We start from the raw sequence: 24,223 nt of genomic DNA, 5'->3' as shown, positions 1-24,223 counted from the left end.
TGAGGGCTTGCCTGATACTTGGAGCCTATCTACTATTGTACCTATCTTCAAGTCAGGAGACCCTATGGAGCCTCGGAATTATCCCACTATCATGATCGGACACACATTGGCACGGTTGTACGCATCCATTCTTGAGCTGAGCAGATGGGCAGAGAGAGAGAGAGAGAGAGAGGATATGTGCAACCGGGCAGACAGGGTTCATAAGAGGTTTTTCAACTCTAGACCATATCTTGACACTCAGGGCCATCATTGAGGATGGCAGATCACATCAGAGATGGATCTATTGTAGCTTTGTGGACTTCCGCAAAGCATTTGACACAACACCCAAAGCTAGATTCATGCGCAGATTACAAGAGATGGGAGTATCCACAGAGCTCATTAGGGGGGTCATGGCATTATACAGGTCAGTAGGGGGGCATGTAAGCACCTCAGAGGGCCTATCTACATCGGTTCACTCCATTATTGGGGTGAAGCAGGGTTGCCCGCTCTCTCCTACTCTATTTGGTATGTATGTGGATGAGGTTTCTAACTACATTGAGAGAGATGGTGATAGAGGTGCATAGATGGCAGGGACATGGATTCCACTATTGTTATATACTGATGATATTGTGTTGATCTCCGACTCTCCGGAGGGGATGCAACGTCATTTGGATGCTTTGCATAGGTTCACCCATGAAAGTGGTTTGTCTGTCAACCTTGGTAAAACCAAGGTCATGATATTTAATATCACCCCACAGTGGATCAGGAGGTCAGCGTCCGCATTCACATACGGCCAGGAGACAATGGAGTATATAGATGCTTACACTTACCTTGGAGTAGTTTTCAGTGGACTAACATTTTCATTGAGGAGAGCAACAGAGACTAGACTCACCAGAGCCCATGCAACATTGGGTAGATTGGAGAGGATGTGTTCACATGTTCAGTTCCAGGAGCCTCGAACGAAGCTCTGGCTCTTTGACACTTTGGTGGCTTCTGCATTGCTCTATGGAGCTGAGATTTGGGGACCTCTCTCTCTCTTTGGAAAGTTACTCTTACACGTGCAATAGCATGGGTATGCTCATTGCCACTGATGTATCTTTGTGGAGTGTAACTAATGGATTTACATGTAGAAAATACAAGCGGGATAGTGTGATTGACTATATGCTACTCTTTGAAGCCATCATGTATTGCATAAAAAGTTTTACACTTGGCCAATCGACCTTGGAAGTAGACCATCGAACCTTATGTATTGACTTTGCATGTGGAGAAACAACGAAGTTTGATAATCTCAACCTAAGGGAAGAGAAATTGTCACTTTGTATGGATTTCAATTAGGCAGGAATGTGTATTGAAATGATTGAGCAAAAGTTATGGATGAAAAAGCTTCAATATGATGGACCTTTGAAAACCGAATGGGAAGCTTTCAAGAAAGTTATTTGTTCTTGTGTTGAAGAATGCTTTGCCATGAAGCATGTCCATGGTATCAACAAAGATAGATCATGCAAAAGATGGTGTCATAAATAATGTAAAGATGCTTGAAAGTCTTTGATAAATCTTGATGCAACTATGGACAAAGATAATTATCAAAGTCATTTGCATACATACAAGGTTGATTCAAAAGAAGAGAAGAAGATGCGAAGTCAATCATCGAATTTTGCAAGTCCAAGAAAAGGCACACATGTGGAAGGTTTTGGAGGAACTTGAAGGGCAATCAGGTTGAAAGTTTTGGTAACTTTTGAGTTTTGTGGATATGTACACACATTGTAAGAAACTATATGAGCAACCAAAGGCTAAAAAGATGTCATTTTGGTCCCATAGGTCATATTTGACCTCCGAGGACGATAATAAAATCTCTCTCTCTCCCTCTCTCTCTCTTAATTGCATGCAGTGATGTTGCTCAAAGAGAGCAAGGAGTTACCCACATAAAAACAAAGGAGATTAGGGGTTGTAGGAGATCCAGGGATTTGGATAATATGAAATATCAGGGGACAACACTAGAGTTGTTTGAGGCTCACTTTGAGGTTTCTTTATTGTTCTCTCTTCATCTTCATTGTCATGCATAGTCTTTACTTTGGTTTCAACAATCTACTAATTGTGCATGCACTACGTTGTTTTGCACACCCTTGTCTTGAACTTTTGTCAAATTCTTCCAAATCGTATCCTTTAGGAGACTTCTGTGTATCACCATATCCCTCATTATGGTTGGACCTATAAAAACTTAAAAGTTTTTTGCTATGCTATTGGTTACTAATTATTGAAATTTATGTGATAGGGCCTCAATGGTGTGTATGTGCACATGATGGGCAAAGGCTTCACATGGGCATTATAATCTATGGTATGCTCTCTTGTTGTGGTAATGACATTTGCCTTTTCTCTCTCTTTTGTAGATAGAGCTTCTTTTATGGTCCCCTTCAATCAACTTTTATGTGAATGGCGTTCTCCACAATGAAAGCCTGTCGTGGAGAATGTTTCAATGTTAAATACTGAAGTCAAAAAACCGAGGAATCCCAAGCTCTCAACAAAAAATTTCAAGCAATCATAAAACCGAGCAAAACCAATCCCAATGCATCTAAAATGAATTATAAAAAGGCAATTCTTAAGAGCATATGTTTTAGCCCTCACCATGCTTGAGCACCTCCAGCGTACCCATGAACACCTCTAATGTCGACCTACAAACAAAGTATGGTTGGTCTAAGGTTATTCCCTCTTCCCTCAACCACTACCAACCCTACCCATTAGTGCAAGGGTAGATGCCCGAGAAAGTGTTTTGGGGTGGCCAAGATATTCTTAGTGCGTACTACTATGATATGTGCTTAGTGGGAAAGCAAGGCCTTTTTTTTTTGTTGGCGAAAAGTGGACATTGGTGAAGAGGTAGACTTTGTTATATTGGAGTAGCTTTGAGCCAAGATTTGCATGGTGCAAAGAATTTTAGTGGAATCTAGTATGTAAAGTTACTAGTAAGGATCACACTATTAAATGGAAGTTCAAATTTAGAGGCTAGGATTATTATTTAAAGGTGCTTCACTTTTCAAAGGCCCGATTTTTATTCGTTTGTACTCCAAAAGGTAAGGAAAAGCTCATGAAATACTTTGGTATTCAAGAGATTCCTAGGATGAAGGGTGTTGTCCCTTACATTTCATCAATATTGAATTCAAAAGTTCAATTAATAGATTATCAAGCATAAGAAATGTTAAAAAATTTAAGGCGGCCTGCCCAAAAGTAAATAGTGGTAAAAGACAAGCTGCATTCCCTTGCCTCCCAAAAGGAAGGCTCAACAAGATCATAATAGGGCAGTGAAGAACGTCATAATTGAGTAGATTGGTTTCTACAAAAAAAGCCATTGGCATGAGCGGCCCGTCCCCTCCTTACTTCCACGTTGCTCAAAATTGTCACCAAGCTAAGTGATATTTTGGAACAACTTTTGCCATGCAGTTGCTACATAACTACACCCAAATATGCCAATGTCAAGGAATTGGGATGACTTATGCTATTGAAATTAAGTAGGTGTGTTTTGATGCCTTGACTTGCATCTTTTTGGTTCACCCTTACCTTGCTTACAAAGATTCCATTAGCAAATTCTTAACCTTTATAGCTTGTTTATAGCCATTGAGCATCTACTTCCGTCCCTTTTGTCTCTGAAGATTAATGATGGGTAAAATCAAGGCAGTTTGAATGCAACTTGGATGAACCATACTTTGATGCTACATCGGTGGGCGCCATGGGCTTGTCAACAATGCTAGTGGTTAGGTACATCAAAGCAAATTAGCATGATCATAATGTCCAATTTGTGAACAAGGGAAAGCTCAACGTAGATTTTGTTAAATTTGCTGCATGCAGAAGCAACTTACATGGGATGCAGGTAATGATTGCCTTGCACTTAGCTATTCAATTGTGTATCATGTCTCCCATGTACCGTGTTCGTAGGAATTTGGCCGCTATGCAAGATGATTAAAGACAACAATTACACATGTCTTTGAATAGGAAAAATTACCAAAATACCCCTCTAATTTGTGGAAATTCCCAAAATACCCCTCAAATTTAAAAAATTACCAAAATATCCTTGTATCCATTTTGGTTGAATTGTTCAATATTTTATAATCTTTATTCCTTTCTGACAATTAATATCCGCTTTTGAGAGCTTAGCATGTAAACTATCAAAGATTACCTTGTAATTATGTCTAAAAATAGTGAATCAATTCATCTCCAAAACCTACATAATAGACTCAAATTCTAGTTTTAGCATCTTGTATTGATAGGAATTTGGAAAAATTGAAGGGTATTTTGGAAACTTGTGACAAACTATTAGGGGGTGTTTCGGGAATTTTTGAAATGTGAGGGGTATTTTGGTAATTTTTCCTTTTGATTAATATTGAGAAGGTGACATGTAGGCAAGGTTGAGTAGCTACAGTCAAGGAGGAAAATAGGAGGGAGTTTTCAAATCTCACTTGCAGAAACCACTCATGATGGTGAATGTTGAAGGAAAATGCAGCCTCTTTTCCACAAGGGAAACTTCCCCAACACTTCTTCTTCTTCCTCTCTCTCTCTCTCTCTCTCTCTCTCTCTCTCTCTCTCTCTCTCTCTCTCTCTCTCTCTCTCTCTCTCTCTCTCTCTCTCTATTGTGAACGAGATAGAGTCTCCCTCGTGCCACTGTTCCAGCAACCCGCTACATTGTCCAAGGTATGTCTGCAGAACCAGACAAGCTAAGTAGTAACTCAAAGTTTTTGACACCGCGGCGACCCTGCCCGAGCTTTGCCACCGTCCTTGCGGCACCGAGCAAAGCGGATCGCATCGGGCAACTCCAGGCAACCCTTGACAGGGTGATGGAAGAAAACCGTGACCTCAAAGCACGTCTCAGTGTGCTTGAGGGGCGTTTCGACACCATGGTTGGGCTCGCCACTAGAAAAGTGAAGGAAGTTGAGGCCAAGGTTACCCAAGCTCACACAGTGGCATTGACCAAGGTCGAAACATGTGTGAAGGCAGAGCTCCGAGAACGACACCTTAAAGAAGCAAACACACTCAAGGTTCGCATTGGGGGCCTACCCCAAGCATGGGACAAGTGTGAAGACGATTTCTCTGAACGCATCCACTTCCTCAACGAAACCCTCAAGCCAATCCATGTGGACTACGACATGATCGAAAGCATCACCAACAAGCTCAACCACAAAAATACACCAAGCGGACATACCATCCTCGAGTTTGAGAACAAAGAAGGACGACTCCGGCTACTCCAACAATCGCGCCTCCTCAAAGGCACCAGCTTTTGGATTGCCGAGGAGCTCACCACGACACAACTAAAACACAAAGGTAGCAAACTCAAAAAAGTACATGCAGCAAGAGCCCAAGGGAAGTGGGCGGTATATCACGGAGGAAAGGCTCTCATACAGGAGTTTCGGTCTCCCAAGCCTCCTATCACACCGCCGGATACCACCCCCTAGCCCCATAGTTCCCATTTACCCTACTTTATTTTGTATTGCATCCTAAGGTTGTCCCACCTATCCACTAGATCTTACCCTAGCCCTACCGACCCCTTTTTTTTTGGTCGCACATGCTAATGTAACAACCATTACCCTCTCCTTGATGAGAGGAGATACCCTTTGTACGCATGTTTTGGTCCTATGGGTCATATTTGACCTTCGAGGACGATAATGACATCTATCTCTCTCTCTCTCTCTCTCTCTCTCTCTCTCTCTCTCTCTCAACCTGTGGCGATTACTAATTCGGAGGTTTCCAAATGCTATCCATAAGCCTTAAGGGCATGAGCAAATATTTTGAACATGGAATTAGGCACAAAAGAGTCACTTTTTGTTTGTTCTAAGATCAATCCTCATTGTTTCTATAGCCGGGCTCAATGTTGCCACCACTAGTTATGCAGATTCTTGATACACATTGACTATTTGCATTCACATAACCATAGAAAATGTCAAAAGCATCAAAACATGCATACCTCGGAGAATTTTGGACACATTTATGACGTACTAAACTGCACGCATGAAGAAATTGGGCATTAATATGTAAAGGCAATATATTGCCAAACTCAAAACCTCTAACGAGATCTTGCTATTAGCTACAATGTTACCATGTTTCGCATATCAAACTAGCAATATCAAAGTAAATATAATTGTAACTCCAAATGAGCGTTATTTTGCACCTGAGAGAGAGAGAGAGAGAGAGAGAGAGAGAGAGAGATTTTTCATTGTTATTCTTAAAGTCAAATATGACCTATGGGAGCAAAAGAAACATATCACGTGGGGTTTGTGGAGCTGATTACTGACTCTCAATGCTCAAGAGTTATGGAAAGGAGCATCACAATTGAGGGAAGTCCATGTCGTGGTTGGGAGAGGGAAGTGTGTAGGGAGAGCATAGTGCCACATGGCCACAACACATGTAAGAGGAGGAGTGACTATATGTAAGAGCATAGTGCCACATGGCCACAACACATGTAAAGAGGAGGAGTAGCTATCTATAAGATAAGCCTATGCATTGTAAAATGTGTGCATATGATGTAAGAGAAATGAATTGTTGAGGGTGCTCTCTCTCTCTCTCTCTCTCTCTCTCTCTCTCTTTCTCTCTCTCTAATTTAGCGATGAAGGATTCTGTGTAATATAACCCATCTTGATTATGCTTAATTATCTTGTGTGCACCATGTCTAATGGGGAAAGAAATCCCTAATGTGATCAAAAGAAGAGCACTCAAGTAGAGAGTGATTCTCCAATTCAAAAACTTGTTGATGCGACTCCTCCTCGATGCAACACTGTGTCTTGAGCGAATGAGAGAAAAACCAAATTAAAAAAAGCCTAATTCACTGTTTAGAGAGAGAGAGAGAGAGAGAGAGAGAGAGAGAGAGAGAGAGAGAGAGAGAGAGAGAGAGAGAGAGAGAGAGAGAGAGAATTATCATCCTCAAAAGTCAAATGTGGCGTATGGGACCAAAAGAAACATATCATGTGGGGAGTGATGAGCTTATAAAGAATTATGGAAATGAACTTTTGAATTGAGAGTCCACATTGTGGTTGGGAAAGGAATGTGTTTAGAGAGAGTTTATGGATAAAAATGCAGTGAAAGCAACTCTATTGTGATTCAAAGTTGAGCACTCATTAGGGTGTGATACTCAGACTCATGAACTTGTTGGGGTCATTTAGTGCATAGTCGATGAGACTCCTTACTGGTGCCCCAATGCCCTATCCCATATCGTAGCGAATGAGAGCCAAGCCAAATGGAGGTGGTAAGCACTCAAGAATATGCGCTTGTGCTTGTAATGGTGAGTGTGATTCCATTGTGCGTAGAACAAGATATTTTTTTAGTTGGGGGCAATGTATGTGGTGCAATGTATGAAGCATGAACCCAAGGTTTCTACCCAATCTATGATACTTTGGTGTTGTTAGGTATATTGTGAAGACCCCTTTTTTTATACATATTGGAGATATGGAGATGCCATAATAGTGTGTATGCTCTTGTTTTCTTTTTTTGGGGGGGGGGGGGGGGGGGGGGGGGGGGGGGGGGGGTTAGCTTGGTCTGTCAGGTACATGTACATACCATGAAAGTTGCCTATGAAGTGCTAGCTTATGAGTTACCAAATGTGCCCGTAAGAGGGCTCTTTAACTTGTATAGAAGTGAGATAAGAAATTCGGGTGGCTTATATTGGAAATTCTTATGTTTTTGATCGTGGTGCATCCCTTAGCTTTTTGATGCTAGTTTTAACCCTTGACTAGCCTTCTCTACATGTAGCGTGCTATGCTGCACATAGTTTTGTGAAATTTGGAATTTGGTAATTTTGAACACCTTTGTTATAGAAACTGGAGATAATTTTTCAAGATTTAAAGCATCGCTTTTGGATTTGTGGTCTAGAAGATACATCATGTTTCCTGTAATGTATATGACATGGCAACTTGTAGACAATTTGGTGTAGAGAAAGTTTTGGACGCCTACATGTTTTATGGGGTATAAATAGTTTGAAAATTGTGGTTTTGAAGAGAAAATTGGTGAAGGTGGAGTTTTTTTTCTCAAGTGCATTGGTTGACATGTGCCATATTTCTTGAAACTTGATGTCAAGGTAATCAATTCTGACCTAATACTCATCCAATAGGTCTATTTAAATGGGATCCCCATGCTCATTCATCGTGTAGAACCAAAGGAAACTCAAGTAGCTAGCATTCATCTAAGATTCAGAGTTAGTTGATTGGAAGGCCATTTCAAAACTGGTGTTTGGGAATAGCTGAAAGTCTTCTTTAAAGATTGTTGATAATCTATCTTCTTGTTTGACACTCTCTTTTGTTGATCCCCAACTCTTTAAATCTTTACTTGATTCTAGGTGTCCTAGTATATAGTATGATCCAAGGTTCATAGATTTTCAATTTACCAGTAAGTTTTAAGGCTAATTTAGTTTGTTTGACTACCAAGTGCATGTCAATCCATAGTAGTTTCCTAGTTCAATCTGCTTCCAAGCATCACTACCTCCAACAATGTTTCACATATGTAATGAAAAATTAAGTTAGTAGTATTGAAGTTCTATATTTATACTCTCTATTGGACCTTTTTTTGGACAATAATTCCTTAGTTCAAAGTCTAAAATCTACAAAAGGCTCTTTTTTATCTATAAATTAACTTTGTCTATAACTTGACTTTTGGTGGGTATTTTTGACCCAATCTTGAAGATCTAGAAAGTACTCAAGTAAATCTACAACGTTGTCAAGTTAGATAACCCCTCATGAACAATAAGTTAATATTTCCATGGAGTGCTAGAACTTCTATGAGTGTTATCACATGACACGTTTGTTTGCAATGTCAAGTATAATATCCATGCAAAGTTTGGATCACATTAAAATGTCCAAAATCCCAGTTTTCAATTTTCCAGATTGCTTGAGTTTATATCTTGGTCTTTTTTTATCATGAATTTGTCCAAATTTGTTTTTGACTTCACTTTTGGGCTACACTAAGCATGCATATACACTCTATGCACCCAACACTTGGTGAAAAAGTCTAATTTAGGTCCCCAAGTCTAGTATCATGATATATCACATACAAATACATAGACATAGTGTCATATACTCTTTAAATATCTTCTCATTAATTAACTCAAGAAAACAGGTTACAAAAGTGACCTTTATACTTTGGTCAAAGTTTAGGATTTGGTCCTTGGCCATAGGTGACTCAAAAGTTGGCAAAGTAATTGACATCAAAAGTGATAGATACAATCTAGAAATACAAGCTTGGACTCAATGGCATATATCTCATAATTATATCTGTAATAATAAAAATTATACAAGTCAATTGGACAAACTAACATTAGATGATATCATAAATTAATGGCAAAATTACAAGGTGCCTCAAAATATTCTATTAGGTGGCATCTTAGCCTTGCCATTAACAGTCGGATGTCTACTTAAATGATTTGCAAGAAATGGCACCAACTCCTAGAGAAACTTCGAAGACAAAAGAAAAACGAGGAGGAGGACTTCAAGCTAAGAATCATCATGCAACAGGGTCTTATAAGACTAGAAATCTTGAAAATCATGAAGCTGAAAATCAAGGAAAGGATGGCATGAAAGATACTATCACAATCTCTCCAAATGTCGAGTACCATCTCCTCCTAGTTGCATCTAGGTACTAGAAAAACTCGCACTTGTGAATTCTCCTAACAACTTTGTAGTAAAAAAATGGGAGGTTCATTAAATTGTAGGGATTGGAAAGAACGATAGTCTCAATAGATCATATCTTAAGAAACAAGGAAAGCTATGCAAATTTGATGGCTTGGAGATACCGCTCAAAAGCCTCACAGTTGGGTGAACATGTGTTTGATAAGAGGACACTTCCTCAAGGTTGGTTACCAACTGCACACTAGTATGTCCAATTGGCTAGGGTTTGAGTTGCCCTAGAGCTAGATGGGATCTCCATAGTCACATTAGGTAGAGTCACAAAGCGTAAGCTGAGAAGCATGGAAAGAAGAGAACCCACTACCTTAGGGCTTGCCAGTCCTCCTAGTGGAACAAAAATATGGAAGACTTGAAGTAAAACCATTATAAAATCAAAAACCTTCCACAAAGACCTAACATTTGACAAGTTTCCACGACATACTTAGTAAGTCACAAAACTATTGTGAAGGGTTCAAATCAACCTAGAGCTTGATGAGTTTTCCATAATCACACCAGGCAGAGTCACAAAGTGTAAGATGATCATCATGGAACAAAAAGAACCCATTGCCTAAGGGCTTTCTACCTCTCCTAGCGGAACAAAAATAAGGAAGGATCAAAGGGAAATCACTAAAAAATAAGAGCCCTTTGACGAAGACCTAACAATTGTCAAGTTTCCATAGCATGCTAATTAGCTCATAGAACTGGTGCGCAAAGACCTAGATACGATGATTTCAAAGAAAACTGCCACTACCTCACCTAAAAAATGCACACCTCGAATGGAAGCATAAACTATCCACATACTCTAGAGGTTAAAGAACAAAATTTCTCTCTTTCTTTGATCTCTGAAGCTGACCTTAACTCAAACCCGAGTTAAGAGGAGAAGGTTTAACCTCAATTGGATTAGCTCTCCTTGTAGTGGGAGACTCCTAAAGAGAAAAACCCTACACAAAAGGAGTACCATGTGGCAAGAAAAAAAGGGTGGGAAGTCTCAATAGCTTACTTTCTACTAAGAAATGCTTCACAAACTACTTCTCCTAGTCATCATTGAGGATCTTGTAGAAGATAGCTTAAAGAACTTAAACCTAGTGTTTCACTGCTTGCAGGTGAGCCACAACCTTACCAAGAACCTTGCAAAAACTAGAGTCCATTAGGTTCCCAAGTTCATGTATAGAGAGGGGAAACCTGGGTGTGCATGTTGGTTATATCCAACTAGTTTTGGGTGAGCCCACAATAGGATCAGTCTCCTAGTATGACCAAGGATCAACATAAGAGTGCCCTAGCCATCACTGTCATGGGTGGTTATCAAAAAATTGGAATCTCGTACCATTTTCTAACATCCCACTCACCATTACAACTCAACCAATAGAGACATCTCATACCATTATATTATTCAAGAACCACTCTCAACAATTCAAATTTTCTAGACCACTTGTGACTTTCGCAAAAGTGGAAAGAGATGTTGAAGATAAGAAGTTGGTGAGGACTCAAGGGTGTGAAGCAACTCGAACCACCGAGAATCAGTTGAAGATACGAGCCAAAGTTACACCAAAGAAAGGTGTTGTTGGATGGAAGGCAAGATGAAAGCACAAGAATGTGGGGGCAATAGCAACACGATCAACAAAAAAAGATTGTCATGAAAATATATCATCAAATTGGCTAATCCATACACGTTCTCTACCATCTTCTTTGGTACCATCAAAATATTCAAAAGAAAAGGCTTTGTGACCAATTTTCTTGTTTTTCTTCTTTTTCATGCTGCTTGGATTCACTCCTATCTACATGCATGAGAGTGCTTTCCAATTGTATGTGTCTAGTGCCAAATTTTGTTGCAGTCGATGTACTAATTGCTGAAAAAAGTGGGTAGTAATGGTGGTAAATACTCCATAATGTAGATAATAATTAAGATAATTGCTAAAAAATATTTGGGTAGTAAATATTTCATAATGTAGACAATAATATAGCTAATAATAAAGATAATAGAAGTATCAAGAACAAAAGTGGAAGTTAGTTGTTTATCTGCTAAAACATTGGTATCCATAAGTCTTGTTGAGACAAAAAGATAGAGATCATAATCAATTTAAACATTGGAATGTGTTTAAGCCCATGTCTTTGTCAAATGAATTTTCACCTTTATGAGTGATTTCATGTAGTTTGCATATAAACAACATTTTTTTTGAGTAACAAAATTGGTCATCGATCGGCAATAAAGCTCGTTACGACATCCATCATTTTCCACAAGCTCAACTTTCCAAGTCAAAAGTTGAATTTTCCAGTTTCTTGTGTATTTTCTTAAGAGATAATTATTTCTCCTATGAAATGTTTCTTCTTCCTCTTCCGTACCCCCATTCCCTGCTAGCTCTCTCCACCTTCGAAGGTGTTTGAGGTCTTGGGATTGAGGCTTGAGATAGTTAATTCTTTCCACAAATTTTATGTTATGATCATGATGCATGAAGCTTTACATCTTCATTGCATCACCTAGGTCACAAGGAACACAAAGACTGTATTGTAACAAGTTTCTCTTGATTGGAGAAACTATAATACAAATGCCTATTGGAGGGGGGACTGGCTCCACATAAATCTAGTCCTCAACTGTTGTCATGTTCTAAACTCTCTCTCTTGCAAAAGTATTGTTCATGCCAAGTTAACTAAATGCTATGTTTATGTTGCTACCATCACTTAAGTTCACCCACTATTCTCTCAAAGTAATTTCCCAAAAGTACTCTCTCTAATTTACGCTACTCTCAAAGTTAATAGGCCAATTCCATTGCATGTGACATGTAGTTGGTGTCATTCAGTGAGAGAGAGAGAGAGAGAGAGAGAGAGAGAGAGAGAGAGAGAGAGAGAGAGAGAGAGAGAGAGAGAGAGAGAGAGAGAGAGAGAGAGAGAGAGAGAGAGAGTACCTGAGTCTTTCTTCCTCTTCCATGCATGAATGCTCATTGAAATTGAGGATCCTTGGGATTCAGACAACTTCACCCTTTTGCGAGCAGGAGGAGAAGCAGCAAAAGCTTTTGTTCTTGACTTCCTTCTTTGTGGAGTGTCAAGAGAGTCATCGTTAGTTGATGTGCCAAGATTTTCTCCACCTAGAGAGCCTAGTGAGTTGTGACTGAGGGATGGCTTGTAGCTCGCAATCGTGTCCACCCCTCTCTCCTGCCTGTGGACCCTGTGCCCTGCTTCCCTCCATGCATCTCATGACTCCACCACTACTTTGAAGTAATGTCTTAGCGTAAATTTTCAAGCTCATTTGAACTTTGGTTCAATTGTTTAAAATTATTTTGTGACAGTTCATGATGGACGCCCACACACTTGAAGGACATCACTCCCCTTATGCTTACAAGATAAAGAATGACACGTTAACGTGCTTCCACCCAGTTGTCTATGTCCATAGTTGCATGTAGCTTTATCAAAAAGTTTTGAGAATCTTGACATTCTTTATCAAATCACCTTTTGTGTGATCTATCTTTGTTGATACCATGGACATGCTTTATGGCAAAGAATTCTTTGGCACACAAACAAATAACTTTCTTCAAAGCTTTCCATTTAGTTTCCAATGGTGTGTTATAGTAAAGCTTTGTCATCCATAAATTTTTCTCAACCATTTCAATATACATTAATGCTCGTTTGAAATCCATACAAAGAGATAACTTATCTTTTCTTTGGCTAAGATTATCATGCTTGGTTGTTTCTCTACATGTAAGGTCAATACATAAGGTCCGATGGTATGAAATACATGATGGTTTCGAAGAGTAGCATATAGTCAATCACAATAATCCCATTGTATTTTCTACATGTAAATCCATCGATTCCACTCCATCAAGATACACCATTGGCAATGAGCACACCCATGTTAATGCACATGCGTAAAAGTAACTTTCCATAATGATCTGATTCTTTCTCATCCATTGAAGGACGACCATATAAGTGAACTTCCTCCAACACCCTTGGAATGTACGATACATCAAATTGTCACAGTATCATGTTGCAATGTTTTTGTGCAAGCATTCACATCTCCAAAGGCAATAATTCATAATAAGTCCTAATACATTATTGCAACTCTTTAATGGCTACCAAGATTGTGACTGCATGATCACAACCATCTTCTTTGCCTTTTGTAGTAATTACATGAGCACCACAAGTGCCAAATGCATTATCTTCGATTAGATAGATACAGTTTTTCATGTGCTTGACCTTCTAGAATGTGAAACCGCATGAAATTTGAGAGACATGAGTATATATGCAGATTGCTTGGCACATGACACTCCTTATCCATACGCATTCCCACATTCATTGCATCGTACTCTAATCAATGACTTATCATTGATATCCTCTATGACAAGCGAAAACCTATCGTCTTTGGGTGGAGTCCTCTCCCTTAGCTTATTTTGAGTCCTTTCACATTGGAGCTCCTAAAGTTTGAGTGTGCCCTGTTTCACTAGAACACTTTTGCACATGTTTTCTCCACCACTAGATTTATGCATGCTTCTTTGATCCGGCTCTTCCCTTGCGTCCAATTCTTTTGATTCCGTGGGACCACATGCACTTCTACAAACACGCTTTGAGGGCCCTATATCATTATTCGTTGTGTCCAACCTCTTCATACCAACACTCTTATTGCTCTTGATATTCCAACAATCTTCTTGTAATGCATTCAATATGTATACCTACTCATCCTCTTTATCTTCAAAGACAAACTGAAAAGGATTTCTTACAATCTCATAGTCCATGATCTATTCACGTACGACACTATAATTACTGTCACAAGACGGACATTGAAATCGGCCCGTGGGGTGGTAGGCTTTGGCTTTCACCCGATGATTACTTTAATTTAACTTTATGCCACACAGGAAGTTCACGAATAAGCTTGTGACTAGAATTCAACACTTCAAGACAAACCATGGTAGTGCTACCAAGTAGACGATACCTTGTTGGCCCCAAAGACTTGCACCCCTTTCGATATTTTTTAATCCTTATTATACTTGAGAAAAACTGTAATCTTCTACAAGCTGTCCCACTTTCATTGGGATGAAATTCCTTTACTCTAACCCGATTTTGGTAACATAACCACAGTAGAAGTCTCCATGGACAAAATCCCAAGTAAAGATAGACTTTCCATGCACTTTAGAGCTCTTTGCAAAACCTTACGCACGAAATTGCAGCTCACTAAATTCTCTATTTTGCACTCCGATCCGCGTGCCAATCACTTTTCTGGGTAGCCCTCAAGCTCTCGTACCTGTAGGGTCACTTGCCCCTTGAATTAGACAAGATTTCTCTCGCGAGAAATCTCTTTAAATTGTCCTATTCAAGCACCCATTGCTTTCCCAAAGCTCCCCTAGCAAATAAACGATCCGAATGCTTGCACCTAACCCTCACCAAGCTATCCAAACCTGTCCATGGTTGTTTTGCAAGTTTTTAACCCAATTTTGCCAGCATAATGGTGAAAAAATCCATGTTGGTCAAAAGTACATGTCAAGGACACTTTCCCTTGCGGTATGGAAGCTTTCCAATGAGCTGCAGGTCAATTTCAGCATGCTATAATTTTTTGTTTTGCCACTGTTAGGTGCTTACTGCCCTGTACAGGCATCCCAAGGCCTTTTCGAGGCTCCTCTGGCCCTAAAACTACAAAAAGCCACAGCATGCTGTAATTCTCGTGTGTCTCAGGTGCTCCCGCACGTAATGAGACAGTTCCCGTATAAATTGGACGAGTTTTCACGCGAGAAAACTCCCCGTTCTTGCATTCCTTCGTGATGGAACTGTGCATACTTGAAGGGGATTAGCAATTAACTAATTGGGTTCACATACAGAAGGCTCTTGCCTTAATAAAAGGTGCAAAAAAACCCCAGAACTGTACATGGTCATCTGAGAAGCCCAACTAGTGGGGCATTACCATATGTGCAAAGGGGAGAGAGAGATGCGCGAGAGCAAATCGTCGTGCTACATAAGAGCAAGGGAGAAGGCAAGCTTTCCATTAAAGCTGTGAGCACCTGCACCCACTACTCACACACACTGTAGCACTCTCTTATGGGTTGAAATCAGCCCCCTCTCTTGAAATGGGTGCCCCCTCTTCATGCAGACTGGGAAAGCTTCTCAAGAGTCGCCATCTGTCCAGTTTGCCTCTTTTGAGTTACTTCCCTAGTACCCACCAACTTATAAGTGTAGGGAGGGGCCTAAATGACTTTGAACTGAGCCTAGACACCCTTTTATTGCTCAGATTCCAGTGCCGATTGGTCCAACCACCTCGTGGTGACCTACCCTTCTCGACTGCGGGTGAAACTCTCGATCGTCGGTTGTTTCACACTGGCCATACAATGTCCGGTCATTTGCAACTTCAAAAAGGGGGTTCCAAAAATTAAACAAAAATCATTGAAAAAACCAGCAAGTCAAGTTAGCAATTGTCACATCCTTGTGACATACCGCCCTCTTAAAATCACAAACATCCTCGATTGCTTTCCATATATACATGTCATAGATGATTTAGTGTGCTAAGCATCCTTTTATCATCGCATGTATCTGCAAGAAATATTGTCAAAACATGTGTACAAATGACTTGATGAGACCATACTTTGTCAAGCAATGTACATTGCTATTGCAGTGAATCCATGAGTACATTTGATGTGCTAGTTCTATCATTACCCCTCCTTTGTAGACGTTGGGTTGGGACATACATAGGCTGAAACCCAAAGGCCTCAAGGTAAAGCTGCAATACATTTGGTGACTCTGACAGTTCATGCTCTTCCATCCACTTTGTATCCATAGGTGGATAGCTCTTGAACTTCACCATATAGCATTTTGCAACCTCTCCCTTAACTTTTACATGTGCAAGAGGCTCTTGCCTATGCAAACGAGCATAATTCCACAACACTGTAGCGTACTACCCACGACCAAGTAAGCTCAAATTTCAAGATGATTTACCAATGTGTCAAAGAATCCAAGCAATCCCCTTAGAGAATCGGCGAGCAGCGTGCCACTCAACAGACCCACATCACTCCCGCAGAAGATCTAGTGGCTATTCTGCCACCGTGAGACCTCTCCCTATCTCATCTTGGTTCATACTTGAAAACCCTAAAAATGCAACAGAAAATCAGCCCTAATTTGACCACTTTTGGCGGGGCAAATGTTGCAAAGGTTATGTAGGAACATGTGGAATTTCCTGTCTGTCCTGTGATGAGGAACTCTCTTCCTTGGTGTCATCTGTCCTGTCAGTCATAGTGTAATTCCAAGTTCATGTGGTTTGTGTCTTTGCTCAAAGACCAATCAAGGCTCACTTCATGAGGAAAAAGTGATTCTGTCCCGGCAATGGAACCATGAAACCGGCCTGTGGGGCGGTAGGCTTTGGCTTTCACCCGATCATTACTTCACTTTAACTTTACGACACAAAGGAACTTCACAAATAAGCTTGTGACTAGTATTGGAATTCAACACTTCAAGACAAACCATGGCCTGGCAGCTTCAGCGCTACAAAGCAGACAACGACACCCTGTTGGCCCCAAAGACTTTTGCCCCTTTCGGTATTTCTTTATCCTTATTATACTTGAGAAAAACCTATAAACTTCTACAAGCTATCCCAATTTAATCGGGCTGAAATTCCTTTACTCTAACCCGATTTTGGCAACATAACCACAGTAGAAGTCTCCACGAAAAAAATCCCAAGTAAACATAGACTTTCATGCACTTAAGAGCTGTTTGCAAAACTTGGCAAGAAATTGCAGCTCGCTAAATTCTTTGTTTTGCGCTCCGATCCACGTACCGATCACTTTTCTGGGTAGCCCTTGAGCTCTCGCACCTGTAGGGTCACTTGCCCCTTGAATTAGACAAGATTACTCGTGAGAAATCTCTCTAAATTGTCATGTACAAGCACCCAATGCTTTCCCAAGGCTCCCTTGGCAGATAAAGGATCCGAATGCTTGCACCTAACCCTCACCAGGCTATCCAAACTTGTCAATGGCTGTAACTGCATGTTTTTGACCCAACTTTGCCCCGAGGGATTCACTATTAGTAATGCGGGGATGTCACCTGCGTGCATCAAAAGTAGAGAAACCCCCCTATGTACGATATCTTACATGCTAACCTACCCCCCTACATACGGACAAGATACGTACATTCTCGCAATGACCACCCCCCCTCATATGGATTTCGTACGGAAATGTCATGACCTGCTATTTTATGTATGTTAGTAACATAACAATTTTAGAAGCACATGCTTTTGCAAAAATACATGTTGACGTCCAAATGAATAGAAGTGTAGATTGTAGTGTGTTTTCATTTGCAATAGATGTTAAGAGAACAAACCATGAAAAGCAAAAAATATAATGAATACTAAATTATAACAAACCAATCGATTCAATGTAATTTGTCAAAAGATGATGTCAAAAGACGGACATCATTTCCCTTGTAAACTGATACAAATCTCAGTCTCAAAACAAATGATACTAGCCACCTACTTAGTAGGCTTCCCACATGGGATTTGAGGCACGCATATGAAATGGATTGTTCTCTAAATAAAAAATAATGGTATGATCATAAACAACCATGGAAAACTTCACTTATTAAATAAAAACACATTACAAAAGGTATTAACTTATAATTTTTTCCCTAAATGTATCTCTTTCTTATTAAAATCTCTCTCTCTCTCTCTCTCTCTCTCTCTCTCTCTCTCTCTCTCTCTCAGACACACACACACACACATGTCATGTACCAAACTCAAACGTTTCTATTCATTCTAACTTTTGCAAACAATATGTAATAGAATATTAGAACTATAAAATAAAGGCAAACTTAAAAGTCTCCTCGTTTTTAAGTCAAAATTTGAAGCTTTTGCTAAAAGCATTTCTGGTTCACTTTAAGCCAAGCTTGCAATCAAGCTGGGTTATTATAATTCAAAGGATAAAAGCCAAAACTCTTGAAGAGAAAATTGAATAAATGATCCAAATAACTTTTTTTAAACAAAAGAACTAGAGTCTAGAGACCGATAGCAAGAAAAGAGCACAACAAATGTGACTTTATATGAAAAGAACCACTAACCAATAAATCGCAAGACCAATGATTGGGTAGAAGATCGTGCCAAGCTCTCTTAGGCTCATCATTTTCCTCCTCTTCATCAAAGCCAGGGGACTGTCAAATACAAGTAGCACTAATGTGACCAATACAAACAAGTAACCAAGCCTCTTTCAGGTAATGCCTCCATAGAATGAGTGAGAGAACCACCTTCTTCCATGCAACCGTAGGAAGAATGATCCCGACTTTTTATAAAACCATTCTCATATCTGTACCTTATTTCTTTACTAGAACTCCCGTAGGTCTAATGAATAACATTCCTTTCTTGAACAAAAGCATCAAGAGCAGTAGGCATCCAGGGGACTTTCGCCCTAATCTCAATGTTGTTATAACTTTTCTCACCGCCATGGTCAAAAGCATCATCAACTTCGTTTGGTTTTGTCTGAAGCTTCAACTTGTGCACAAAAATCTATCTTGGACATTCCAAAACTCGAGTAAAGAATGTCTCTCATGTTGTGAAAAACTCCTTGATCATAAGGATTTTCCTTCTTGTCGTAGCGATAGCGGAAGTTTTCATAAGTCTTTCGTCCAATGCATTGTCCAGCCCATGGGCAATGATGGTCAAAGTGATAGACACAAATATTGTAGATAGAGCAATGTGAGCAACGGGGAGGCCTGTATAGCATGTAGGTGTCACAACACTTGATTTTCACAACCATCCCATTCACAATCGCATCCTTTGTTCACGAAAGCCTTCGCCTTGGTGTTTTCCCGCCACTCCACTTGGATGATGAGTAGCATTCTTCCTTTGGTTCAGGTGGATATTTATTACGTGGAATTATACCAGGGTCCCTATCAGATGTCAACAAGAGAAAAACTAAGACACCATATGTAAAAGCTAATGTAACCACCAGGATTGATATACCACCAAAGTGTGAAAAATCTTTCACAAGGTGCCTTCCAACAAAAATACCAAACACCAATACAGGGACTAGGATGAGAACCAAAGTCAATAGCAAAAATGCAACATCAGGACCAAAAATCATCCTTCTGCCCAATAGGAACCTATTGCTACCCTTCCAAGTCCAATAGGCATGCTTAACATCAATTGAAGTTTTGGCAAGGCTGGGCAGCCTTTGAATGTCTGCTGTGATCTTGTTTGCATATCCATTCTCCCAACATCAAGCAGAAACTTGTCCTGCTAACTCTCCAAAGTGGGAATTTTTGCACGAAGAGGCCATGTCCCGTGCATCAGGCCCTGTCTAGCAGCTACATGCATTCATCTTAACGAGATTCCCTTCGAACAACACCCGAAAACTTCATTAAGAATTCAGACATGCAAGCGATAACTAAGTTGAACCTGTGTGGGGTATGTGTGAGCACTAATACAATGGGTGCCTAATGCGAGAGAGAGAGAGAGAGAGAGAGAGAGAGAGAGAGAGAGAGAGAGAGAGAGAGAGAGAGAGAGAGAGAGAGAGAGAGAGAGAGAGAGAGAGAGAGAGAGAGAGAGAGAGAGAGAGAGAGAGAGAGAGAGAGAGAGAGAGAGAGAGAGAGCGACCTTTAGGTAAACCTAAAAAAAATTAGACTTACCCAAAGCTTGAAGCAAGCATCTATCATGACCGGAACAATAGAAACAAATAAGTAGATTGATGCTTTGTCTGCTTCAAAACCGTAGTGCTCTTACATAATTTCCACAAGTGTCTCCTAGCCAAACTCAGAGTGATACCTAGAAATGCCAAAACACCATCAGCTTGGACAAAAAGAATGATGCTCATGAGTACTCAGAATCTCCTAGTCCACTTTTCGTCTAAGAATGCAGAATAAGAAGCTGATACCTAATTCATATACCTTGGATAATAACACAAAAGGGGCATATGTCAAAAATTGTGGAATATGAAAGATGAGGTTTCTATGTTACACAATTCATACACTGGTCAATGTTGCACAGGAAAAGGATATATTTCTACATCATGGAATCCATAATCTGCTATGAGTAAATGCAGAGGCTACCAACAGGTCCTTCCTCCTCTTCTTCTTAGTCACAATAATCTAATAGAAACTACAGTCTAGGATAGTGAAACATGGCAACCATTAACATGCAGATAAAAAAAAAATAGTGAGAAAAAGTACCCTAAAAAAATATCCGATAGTAGAATAATTATGAAGGCTTTTCAAGCATATTTAATCACTTACGCGTCAATGTTTGACTGGGGAAATTTGGCCACATATCTATTTTGACACTTGCAGAGTTGAATGTCTTGATGTTTGAGGAGGTAAATGATGGGTGTCCCAACCCTTAGCAGCACACATTGAGCATGGCAGCACCTTTGCTTATAGCAGATATTGTGCATAAGTATTCCACAATTGCTAAACATACATTTTCATGCCTACCACAAGGTAGAAAGCGTAAACCAAAATACATTGCTACGATCCTGAAGCAAGCGACCACATTGTCTAGTCTTGCTTAGGGCATGTGTGCTCAAGAATTGTAAGAACGTCAATACAATTGGTAAAACCAAGTCACTCCATATGTGAGCACTGATCGCAATAAGTTAGGTAACTTAATCCTCTTCCACAGGAAGTTATCAAATGTATTAAGTTTGTACATAATGAATACAGCAAAAAATAGCTGCACACTTGGTGAGAAGAAATTACCCCTTGGCTATGCCGAGAATTATTTTCATTCGTGCATTCCATGGAATAGGTTCAGCTGCACCCAATGGGCCATGAAGCCACTGCTGTAGGTTTCCATTGTCCAATACTCATAAACAAGCATTCTGCAAAATGAATACCATTACATTCAACAAGAAAGACTGCCAGAACTGAAAAAAGAAATTAATATCTCCCACCTGTGAGGACCTTCGGCACAGTATCCGAGAAGGCTGACAAGGTTTTTATGCCGGACACAACCTATAGTCTCCACTTCTACCCTGAATTCTTTTTCAGCCTGTTCCCTACATCCATCAAAACTGGCATGTTGAGAAATTTGTATGCACAAACAGTGAAGAGAATGGAACAATTTTTTCACCTGCTGTTAAGCAGATGCTTGACAGCTACAACAGAAGCATCAGGGAGAAGCCCCCGATAGACGATGCCATACCCACCCTTCCCCACAACGTTTGTTTCAATAAACTGGCTCGTCGCCTGCTTTAGCTCATCAAAACTGTACCAGTTACCCCAAGCTAATTTCTCAGTCATCACTGTGCTGCCGCCACCAGGTATTCCTGTAGCCCTTTCTTTAGCTATTGCTGCAAATGGAGAATGTGCATTCTCTTGTGCACGTTGAAAGTGCCTCCACTCCTGGTCCATGCCCACACTGTTTACTGCTACATTATATCGTGTCTTCGACTTGATGCTGTGGGAATTGGGCGTGACTTGCGTGTCTCCCCCATAGGCAAAAGTGACCACCTCTTTCTCATCATCCAAAATGTCAACCGCGGAGATAACATGATCCTCACCACGACAAGGGGCAATCGATGTAAAGGCAGTTCTTTCAAGACAGTTTGTGCACGTGTTTCATGCACCACTTCCTTGATGTCCTTTGAAACACCTACTGTGCTTGTTGCTTGCCCACTCCATCATTTCTCCCCTGCACAAAAAGCGACCTGGTTTGCAACGTTCACTTTCCCTCACAAATTTTCAGAATAAAACCCTAAAGGCATTCAGATTCACACATATGGAAAGGCAAATTCAAACTAGGGCCCTGGGCAATAGCAAAAAATGTATGACGAGTGAGGGTTTTTGGCTACACACATGGACGGGTTGACTCCGAATAGATCCTCAGTCACTAGAGAACAATTACAATGCCACATACATATACAAGGCAAGTGAGAGATCACTGAGGTAAAGAGCGACATGACATGAGAGAGAGAGAGAGAGAGAGAGAGAGAGAGAGAGAGAGAGAGAGAGAGAGAGAGAGAGAGAGAGAGAGAGAGAGAGAGAGAGAGAGAGAGAGAGAGAGAGATCGAAAAGGCTCCCCATACTGATAAAAAACCAAATACGAGTGACCAAGGGTGGTATCGCATAGATATGGCATGCCCTTGATGGATAGACCTTAGGTGAGCATACATCTTGAGCATCTCCTCCTAGCAAGATAATTGAGCTAGATCTCAGATAAGAAACTTTGTGACTACATGACCACAAAGCCTATGTAAGGTTGTCCGGAGGAGGGAATTCCATCGTAGAGAGGTCGCCCAAGATTGCCCTTGCTACCCAACAAAAATGATACGTAGATATAGAAAATTCCACAAGGCTCATCAAAAATGCTAATTGATTGCCAAGTGCACTAATCAATAAATTTCCCTGCCCAGACTTTGACAAATAAGTAAAACAAATACCTAAAAGCCAAAATAAATAGTGGGATCACTTTGGGTAGTTCAATTGAGATGCCAAAACTCTAACACCCTCTTTGCATCTCATAGTGGACATAAGAGACCAAGTCAATGAAGAAGCTATGCCCTTGAAAATAGTGCCATGATTACAAGCATTTTTTAATGTTTGTACATTTTTACGAACTCCCTCCCCCTTTGTCTATAGTGTAGAGAGAAATAACATTTACTTACCTCTTCTACATTGGGAAGCTTTCTCTACCGTTGTTGACCATGGTGCAACGTAACAACAATATGGCGATCAACCCCAAGATATTTTACATAGGGTAGCTAATAAAGTTGTAGTTGTCCTTAATTAAGAATGACAACACCAAGGATCTAGATGAGAATAAAGAGTTTGGAAATCTACTAAACAATCACAGGCAAAGATTGGGAAACTTATTATAGATTACAATGACAGTTGTAAAGGTGGTATCATGGGTGCAGGAGAAGCTCTTGATCATGACATTGGTGTTGTTACTGAGTTTGCATAGAAGAATAAGAAGAGAAGAGTGACTTGGATGATGTGTAAGAAGAAAACAATTAAAAAAATGAGGGTGTAGATGTAGAGACACAGGCTATGCAGACGGTGGTATTGATGATGGTGATGTTGAAGAGGCTAATGAGGATTTGAATGTCCAAGATATTGATGCCTACTGACTACACAGAAGAAGATTAGTCAAGTTTATGGTAGCATCACCCCAACAAATCTAGAAGCTTGTTGAACAAGTCTTAAAGATGTTAGCTAAGGGAAAGGACTGGGAGGTACCGTATTTTCTCATTGGTATAGCTATCTTAGTTTGCTAGTGGAGTAAATTAACTCTTTGAAATACCAAGAACAACACCCTCATGTGAAAGATTCTTTAATTGGCTTGTTAGGGTATGTGTCTTATGGCATAACCACTTAATATCCCCCCCCCCCGGTGGGGTAGGCCTCCCCCCCTCCCTTATGCATACGGTACAAGCATGAAATAATGGGGGAGGTACCCCTATTGTATACGCTTATGACTGACCTCTAAAAACCCCCCTCTTGTACACTCACGTGTTACCATACGGAAATCCATATTGAATCCCCCGGGAACTTTGCCAGCATAACGACACAAAAATCCATGTAGGACAAAAGTACACATTGAGGACACTTTCCCTTGCGGTATGGAAGCTTTCTAGTGAGTTGCAGCTCAATTTCAGCGTGCTATAATTTTTTTTTTTGCCACTGTTAGGTGTCTACTGCCCTGTACATGCAACCCAAGGCTTTTCAAGGCT

The 24,223-nt window shown here is 40.3% G+C and overlaps 1 pseudogene; it reads right to left on the bottom strand.

The window, feature by feature from the left end:
- Nucleotides 1-19,015: 19,015 nt before the first annotated feature.
- On the bottom strand, nucleotides 19,016-20,210 carry LOC147462344 (putative protein S-acyltransferase 7 pseudogene; annotated as a pseudogene).
- Nucleotides 20,211-24,223: the final 4,013 nt, after the last annotated feature.

This window comes from Adiantum capillus-veneris, chromosome 2 (genome assembly GCF_014529385.1).
Source record: "Adiantum capillus-veneris isolate H3 chromosome 2, ASM1452938v2, whole genome shotgun sequence".
Classification (NCBI taxonomy): Eukaryota; Viridiplantae; Streptophyta; class Polypodiopsida; order Polypodiales; family Pteridaceae; genus Adiantum; species Adiantum capillus-veneris.
This window is presented reverse-complemented; position numbering and strand designations above follow the sequence as displayed.